At 47.3% G+C, this 8,390-nt stretch overlaps 1 pseudogene; it reads right to left on the bottom strand.

Moving 5' to 3' along the window:
* Nucleotides 1-240: 240 nt before the first annotated feature.
* On the bottom strand, nucleotides 241-1,910 carry LOC119361348 (annotated as a pseudogene).
* Nucleotides 1,911-8,390: the final 6,480 nt, after the last annotated feature.

Raw genomic sequence — 8,390 nt, 5'->3', positions numbered from 1 at the left:
TGTTTGCCTTTGTGGAGCTCGGCGACGCAAGTTGGTGGTGCCCTGGTATGGCTTTCCGGGTGGCAATGACGTCGGTTGTACACCATTGCTCTTGGGAGAGCATTTGCATCGTTCGACGGATTGGCGCCTCGTGCCAGGCGAGGGGCTAGGGAGCCCCTTCGGAGATGTAGGAGGTTGTCAACGATTTGGTCGGAGTCTATGGAGCTGTCAATGTTACCCTCACCTGCTAGTTGGGTCTCCTCAAGGCTTGCTGGTGTCTCGGCAGGGTGGATTGCACGCCGTGGAGGGCTTCATCGTCTTCAAGCTGGTCTTGTTCTTTAGTTTCTTCATCTTTGCTTGTAGATGGTAGGAAGCCTATTAGTTGCATGCACAGCACTCTGTATCATTTTAGCTGTTTCTTTGTTTCGCCTCTGTAAGTTGGTGGTTGTTATAATCCTGGCCGGTTGATGGCTTTGTTAATTTAAAGCCGGGCTTGACTTGAGCCTTTGTTTTAAAAAAATAAATAAAATTCACACTTATTCTGTTGGTGATCGACAAAAAAATTCCCCACACTAATTTGAATCGGCTTATTCCAAAAGTTGCAAGCACAAAGAAATGTGATCTCAAAAACTCATAGGATACCAAACACTTTCTATATTGTGATGGATCCTAAGGTCATGCGTGGCTACTTGCTAAACTCTCTGAAAAAATCATGTGAAGCAGGAGTCCAGAGCGGCACGGAAGGACTCCTCGCCGTGGAACACGCCGTCGATCATCTCAGCATACCTGTCTTTCTCGCCGGACAGCAACCGCTCGTCGTCGCCCGCCGCCTTCCTGACCAACCGGAAGTGAGCCTCCATCACGTCCGTCATGGCCGATAAGCCGCCCTGGACGCGCCCGAGAAGCCGGTGCATCCTGGTCAGGTCCCAGTACCTGCCGTACACCAGCATGGACGCGAGCCCGGAGCTCTCCATCCCGACCAGCCGCGCCACGGCCTTCTCCACCATCTCCCGCAGCACCACCGCCGCCACCTTCTCCTCTGTCGTCGGAGCGCCCAGGCAGCGGGAGACGCGCGCCTTCTCGGCGTCGACCATGGACTCGACTTTGCTCAGGTACTCGCCGCAGTCGCACGACGACGGGAGAAGCCGGAAGAACTCCCGGGCGTAGAACCGGCCGGTCTCGTCGAGGAACGGCATCTCTAGGACTTGTTGGTACACGTTGTCGCCCAGCTCCACCAGCATCTTGGTCGCACTGGCCATCAGCTCGTAGAGCGCTGTGTCGACGGCCTCGCCGGCCCGCTCCCGCCGTGCCATCCTGAGCAGGGCGGCTCACAGCCTAGGCCGCACCTCACCGGCGGAGCGGCGGACCACGCCGTCGCGCCACGCCCGGAGTCCCAGCTCGCGCACGGGACGCCTTTCCCCTCTTCAGGACGAACGACCGTTCCATGTACATGACGATGTCGAGGATCATGAGGACGGCACAGCCGTGCTTCTTCCACTCGCCGAGCAGCTCCCGCAGGAACTCGGCGTCCGGCACGGAGGCGGAGCGGTCCAGAGACTCCGCGACCTTCTCAACCCCCGCCGCCATGCTCGTGGCGACCTGGGTGTAGAGCACCTCGCCATGGCCGAGGTTGACCAAGTCGTGAGCGCACCTGCAGGGGATCAAAAACTCAGGACTCGGCCAGATCGATCGGCATAGCCGGCGAGTGGATGAAAATGAACGATGATGGACCTGTAGAGGGTCTCGAAGTTGAGGCCGTTGGTGTCTCCGGCGTACCCTTGCCGGAACGCGGAGGAAAGCACCAGGCACGAGTTGACGGCGAGGTCGGGGTCGGCGGCCGCCGCTTGGTGTTTGAAGGGCTGGATTCGTGGCAACGGACGGCGTATCGGCGGCGCCGTCTGGACCGTCGCGTGCGCGGGGATGGGGAACATCTCGTGGGCTGGGCCGTGGTGTAGAGATTGGATAACGGAGGGGGGCTCTCAACCCTTGGTCATGTTATATAGGTGAGATGGGCCTCCATAGCCCACTTATATTAGGGTTCCGTATGCAAGTAACAGAGATCCCCTAGGAGCTCCTAAAGGGGAGAGCAACTAGTTAACGAGCGTTCCTTCGAGAGCCTCGCAACTATCAGCGTCACTTGACACGCTCTCAGCCATTCGCCACGCGTCACGCTCTCGACGCTCCCTTCAGATTTTGTTTTTTATTTTTCCACACGCATTTTTGGCTTTTTAGCGGTTTTTCTGGTTTTGGTTTTCCACCGGTCTTCCTTATCTTTTCGATAAAAATAAATTTCTGAAAAAAAATTATGCAAAAAAATGCTTTTTCTTTTTTTCTTTACTTTTGCAAGAGTCACGGTTTTGCTTTTGCGAGAGTCACAGCCGTGCCTATCGGAAACGAAAAAACAAAGTGTTTTCAGTTCTTTTCCTTTCGCGAGAGTCACGGCCGTGTCTCTCGGAGACGAAAAAAACCTGTTTTCTGGGTTTTTTTTCTTTCGTGAGAGTCACGGTTTTACTTCCGCGGGAGGCACAGTTGTACTTTCGCGAGAGTCACAGCCATGCCTCTTGGAAATGAAAAAAAAAAGTGTTTTCTAAAAAAAAATCAAGAGTCACAGGAGTCACTGTCGTGCCTCTTGGAAACGAAAAAAAATGCATTTTCTGTTTTTTTTTCTTTCACGAGAGTCATGGTTTTGCTTCCGCGAGAGGCACGGTTGTGCTTTCTCGAGAGTCATGGTCGTGCCTTGGAAACGAAAAAAAATGTGTTTTCTATTTTTTTTCCTTCCGCGAGAGTCACGGTTTTGCTTCCGAAAGAGGTACGGTTGTGATTTTGTGAGAGGCACGGGCGTGCCTCTTTCGAAAAGGAAAAAAAATGCTCCCGATTGGGTTTTTTCGTCCGTTTTTTCACGAAAAAAGTTCGTCAAAACCTATCAACATGGGATCTAGTTTTGAAGATCTTGACGCGAGGAATCCAACTATGAAAGCGGTTCGAGATATGGATGCATGTTTAAGAGATAAAACGTTTTGAATAAATGGATCTACAGAAAAGGGGAAAACTCCCGGTTGCGACAAGTGGCGCGCTGCATGCCACTTGTCGCAACCTGGCGAGGTTGGAGTGATCTTTGCAATGAGTACTCCTCAACTAGTGATTTCGCCTAAAGGGCGTGTTGGGCGCCCGTTTGAGGTACTGGCGCCTACGCGCCCTCAAACTGGGCCGGCCCAAGTCGCCTCCTTCGCTTCTCCCGCGCAGGTCGCTTCGTTCGCTTCTCGCTCGCAGATCGCCTTGTTCCGTCGATCGCGGTTGACCGGTCGACTCTTGAAAAAAAATGTCGAAAAATCCAAAAAAAATATAAAAACTCGTAAATTCGAAAATGTTCACGAATTCTGAAAGAAAAGTTCACAAACTTATAAAAATAGTTCACGAATTTCTAAAAAATTTCATCCATTCAAGAAAAGTTCATCGATTTTAGAAAAACAAATCATCAAATTTGATAAAAAAAAGTTCACCGGTTTGAAAAAAGTTCATTAGTTTTGAAAAAAGTACACACTCTTCAAAAAAAATCAAGAATTTAACAACAAGTTCATCGAATTTGAAAAATAAGTTCACTGATTTTGAATGACTCAACCGCAAGGTTTCGTCGGATAGGTGAAGTTAACATAAGGTATCTTGACTCAAGAAATTCAATTATGAAATAACACGAGCGTTAGGACACCCATATATACCATAAAACCAGGGGGTAAGTTTACTAAGAAGATGGAATAGTTTTTGGCGGGCCAAGAAATTTCTATCTTCTATTTATGACATAAAGGATCTTGGTGATGCCTTATACTTTGTTTGTACCGAGTTTTGCCAAGATATGGGTCCAAAAGGAGTATAAGTTTTATTATGATGACATACGTCAATAGAGTACGAAAGAAAATATTCGATGGTAGTACTCTATCGCGCCCCGCTACTAAAATTAAGGGCAATAAAGGTGGACATTTTAGTGTCCAAGGAACCATTATGAATTGATCAGATAATGTCGCTTCCTTATGCTTCAGCTGTCAGAAGCAATATGTGTATTCAAGTATGAACGTGCCCTTGTTTGTGATCGGGATAACTGGCAAATATACAAGTAAATCCAGAAATGGACCACTGGAAAAACCACCAAAAGTCTTGCAGATATGCAAGGCAATAAAGTTTACATGCTCACTAATAAGAAGTCTGATAAACTCGATATCCTGGGTTATTCAGACATTGTTTCTGCGAGATGTGTGGATATTAAAGTTTCCATGTTATGTTACATCCTCACTCTCGTATATGGAGCTATATTTTGGAAAAGCTCTATAATGACACTGATGGTATTAGAAATAATGCACTTAATTATGTGGCATGTTAAGAAGCTATTGGGCAGGTAGTATGTCAAGAAATTTCATTCCCGATATTATGGTGGTAGACAACATTTTGTAACCACCTACTGCAATATGAACATGCAGTTTTCTATGCGAGTAACAACAAGTTAAATGGTGTCCCCAAAACCATTAGCAATATGTTTAGTGTTGTGGAAGATAGAATTCAGGATCAAACTATTGAAGTCGAGTGTATGAGTATGTTTGAATGTTTTACGGATCCGTTTATCAAAAGCTTACCACCCACATTTATGACTATGTTGTCGGCATGGGTTAGGAAAGTTTTTTTTATCCTGGAGATTAGGACCATCTAATGAACCAACTCTCATAAAGTATTATGTTTTCCATTTTGAGATAGAATGATGTACTATAAGTAATGAGGTTTTGTGACATCTCATTGGTCATTGTAACACTTTACTTTGATATGTTGTTTCTATTAAGAGTGGGCTTATGGTGTTTTTTATCCTTATGATCAAGGGGGAGACGATCTCGTCTAACAAACAAGAGAAAGATATGGAGACGTGGTAGACCACGTCCTCTCATGTAAGTGTCTGATCGGGACACCCAAAACCAACTGGTTTAGGTCCCTGGTACCACAGCGCCACACACACACACACACACAAACACACACACATATATATAAGAGGAGGTCGAAGTCTCGGTTAAGAGAGATAACATACGTACGAGAAAGACCCCAATACTCCTAACAACTGATCATATAAGGGCGCTGCAGGGATCAGAAGGCCAAGACCACCGTCGGCCACCTCCAAGGTCAGTGTCAGTGTCTTCCTCCATGACAATGACGCCTCTGCTACCACTACATCAACCAATTCCACACCACAAGAGGGCCATGTCCATCGCCATGCCGCCATGGACAATCTCAAGTCTGGTTGGTGCCAGCCCTTATTTGCATATATGTTCGGGTGTTCTAATCTGGTTAGTGCCACCCCTTATTTACATAAATTTCTCTGGTCTGGCGGACCGGCAGGAGCGTTTATGTCGTGCTCCTCCACAAGTGCGGCGAGGATCTCTACACCGCAGTGGAGGCCTGATGTCTACTACACAACCTTCTTCTTGTAGACTTTGTTGGGCCTCCAAGTGCAAAGGTTTGTAGGACAGTAGCAAGTTTTCCTTAAGTGGATGACCTAAGGTTTATCAATCCGTGGGAGGCGTAGGTTGAAGATGGTCTCTCTCAAGCAACCCTGCAACCAAATAACAAAGAGTCTCTTGTGTCCCCAACACACCCAATACAATGGTAAATTGTATAGGTGCACTAGTTCGGCGCAGAGATGGTGATACAAGTGCAATATGGATAGCAGATATAAGTATTTGTAATCTGAAATTATAAAAACAGCAAGGTAGCAAGCGATAAAAGTGAGCGTAAACAGTATTGCAATGGTAGGAAATAAGGCCTAAGGTTCATGCTTTCACTAGTGCAAGTTCTCTCAACAAGGATAACATAATTAGATCATATAACAATCCCTCAACATGCAACAAAGAGTCACTCCAAAGTCACTAATAGCAGAGAACAAACGAAGAGAATATTGTAGGGTACGAAACCACCTCAAAGTTATTATTTCCGATCAATCTATTGGGCTATTCCTATAAGTGTCACAAACAACCCTAGAGTTCGTAGTAAAATAACACCTTAAGACACAAATCAACCCAAACCCTAATGTCACCTAGATACTCCAATGTCACCTCAAGTATCCGTGGGTATGATTATACGATATGCATCACACAATCTCAGATTCATCTATTCAACCAACACAAAGAACTTCAAAAAGTTTCCCAAAGTTTCTACCGGAGAGTCAAGACGAAAACGTGTGCCAACCCCTATGCATAAGTTCACAAGGTCACTGAACCCGCAAGTTGATCACCAAAACATACATCAAGTAGATCACGTGATATCCCATTGTCACCACAAATAAGCACATGCAAGACATACATCAAGTGTTCTCAAATCCTTAAAGACTCAATCCGATAAGATAACTTCAAAGGGAAAACTCAATCAGTTACAAGAGAGTAGAGGGGGAGAAAAATCATAAGATCCAACTATAGTAGCAAAGCTCGCGGTACATCAAGATCATGCCAAATCAAGAACACGAGAGAGAGAGAGAGAGAGAGAGAGAGAGAGAGAGAGATCAAACACATAGCTACTGGTACATACCCTTAGCCTCGAGGGTGAACTACTCCCTCCTCGTCATGGGGAGCGTCGGGATGATGAAGATGGCCACCGGTGATGATTCCTCCTCCGGCAGGGTGCCGGAACAGGGTCCCGATTGGTTTTTGGTGGCTACAGAGGCTTGCGGCGGCAGAACTCCCGATCTAGGTTATTTTCCGGAGGTTTTTGTATTTACAGGAGGGTTTGGCGTCGATAACAAGTTAGGGGGACCCACGAGGAGTCCACGAGGCACAGGGGCGCGCCCTCCACCCTCGTGGGCCCCATGGGGCTCCTCTCCTATAACTTTTTGTTCCTATATTTTTTATATTTCCCAAAAAAATCTCCGTTGATTTTCAGCGCATTCCGAGAACTTTTATTTCTGCACAAAAACAACACCACAATAGTTCTGCTGAAAACAGCGTTAATCCGGGTTAGTTCTAACCAAATCATACCAAAATCATGTAGAAATATTATAAACATGACATGAATACATCAAAAATTATAGATACGTTGGAGACGTATCAGCATCCCCAAGCTTAATTCCTGCTCGTCCTAGAGTAGGTAAATGATAAAAACAGAATTTTTGATGTGGAATGCTACCTAACATATTTATCAATGTAATCTTCTCTATTGTAGCAAGAATATTTATATCCATAAGATTCAAAACAAAACTTTAAAATATTGACATAAGAACGATAATACTTCCACTACAAGAAATCCGTTAATACATGACGGATTTTCGGTGACGTTCTGGGAATCCGTCATGAACCGGCCTTGTACGGCCCCAAAGCCCGCCGAAGCCCGCTAGAGCCCGCCTAACCCATTCCTCGTATAAAACCTAACCCTAAGCCTCTCCCCGCCCCCATCTCATTCTCCCTCCACCGCCGCCCCCACCATCTTCTTCCTTCTCCCAGATCCACTCCTTTCCGTCCTCCGCACACCCACCGCTCCCACGGTCTTTCCTTCCTCGTCCCAATCCCCACACCTCCCCGGCCTCTCCCGTCCTTCCTCCATTTTCAATCCTAGTGGCAACTGAGGGAGTTCCGGACTAGGGGGTGTCCGGATAGCCGAACTATCATGATCGGCCGGACTCCAAGACTATGAAGATACAAGATTGAAGACTTCGTCTCGTGTTCGGATGGGACTTTCCTTGGCGTGGAAGGCAAGCTTGGCGATACGGATATGTAGATCTCCTACCATTGTAACCGACTCTGTGTAACCCTAGCCCTCTCCGGTGTCTATATAAACCGGATGGCTTTAGTCCATAGGACGAACAACAATCATACCATAGGCTAGCTTCTAGGGTTTAGCCTCCTTGATCTCGTGGTAGATCCACTCTTGGAACACACATCATCAATATTAATCAAGCAGGACGTAGGGTTTTACCTCCATCAAGAGGGCCCGAACCTGGGTAAAACATCGTGTCCCTTGTCTCGTGTTACCATCCGCCTAGACGCACAGTTCGGGACCCCCTACCCGAGATCCGCCGGTTTTGACACCGACATTGGTGCTTTCATTGAGAGTTCCTCTGTGCCGTCACCGATAGGCTCGATGGCTTCTTCGAGCATCATCAATGACGCAGTCCAGGGTGAGACCTTCCTCCCCGGACAGATCTTCGTATTCGGCGGCTTCGCACTGCGGCCAATTCGCTTGGCCAACTGGAGCAGATCGAAAGCTACGCCCCTGGCCATCAGATCAGATTTGGAAGTTTGAACTTCACGGCCGACATCCGCGGGGACTTGATCCTCGATGGATTCGAGCCACAGCCGAGCGTGCCGCACTGTCACGGCGAGCATGATCTAGCTCTGCAGCCGGACAGTACCCTGGAGGCGCACTCGAACCCACTCCGATCTTCAGTTCGGAGC

The sequence above is a fragment of the Triticum dicoccoides genome, chromosome 2B, assembly GCF_002162155.2.
Source record: "Triticum dicoccoides isolate Atlit2015 ecotype Zavitan chromosome 2B, WEW_v2.0, whole genome shotgun sequence".
Classification (NCBI taxonomy): domain Eukaryota; kingdom Viridiplantae; phylum Streptophyta; class Magnoliopsida; order Poales; family Poaceae; genus Triticum; species Triticum dicoccoides.
This window is presented reverse-complemented; position numbering and strand designations above follow the sequence as displayed.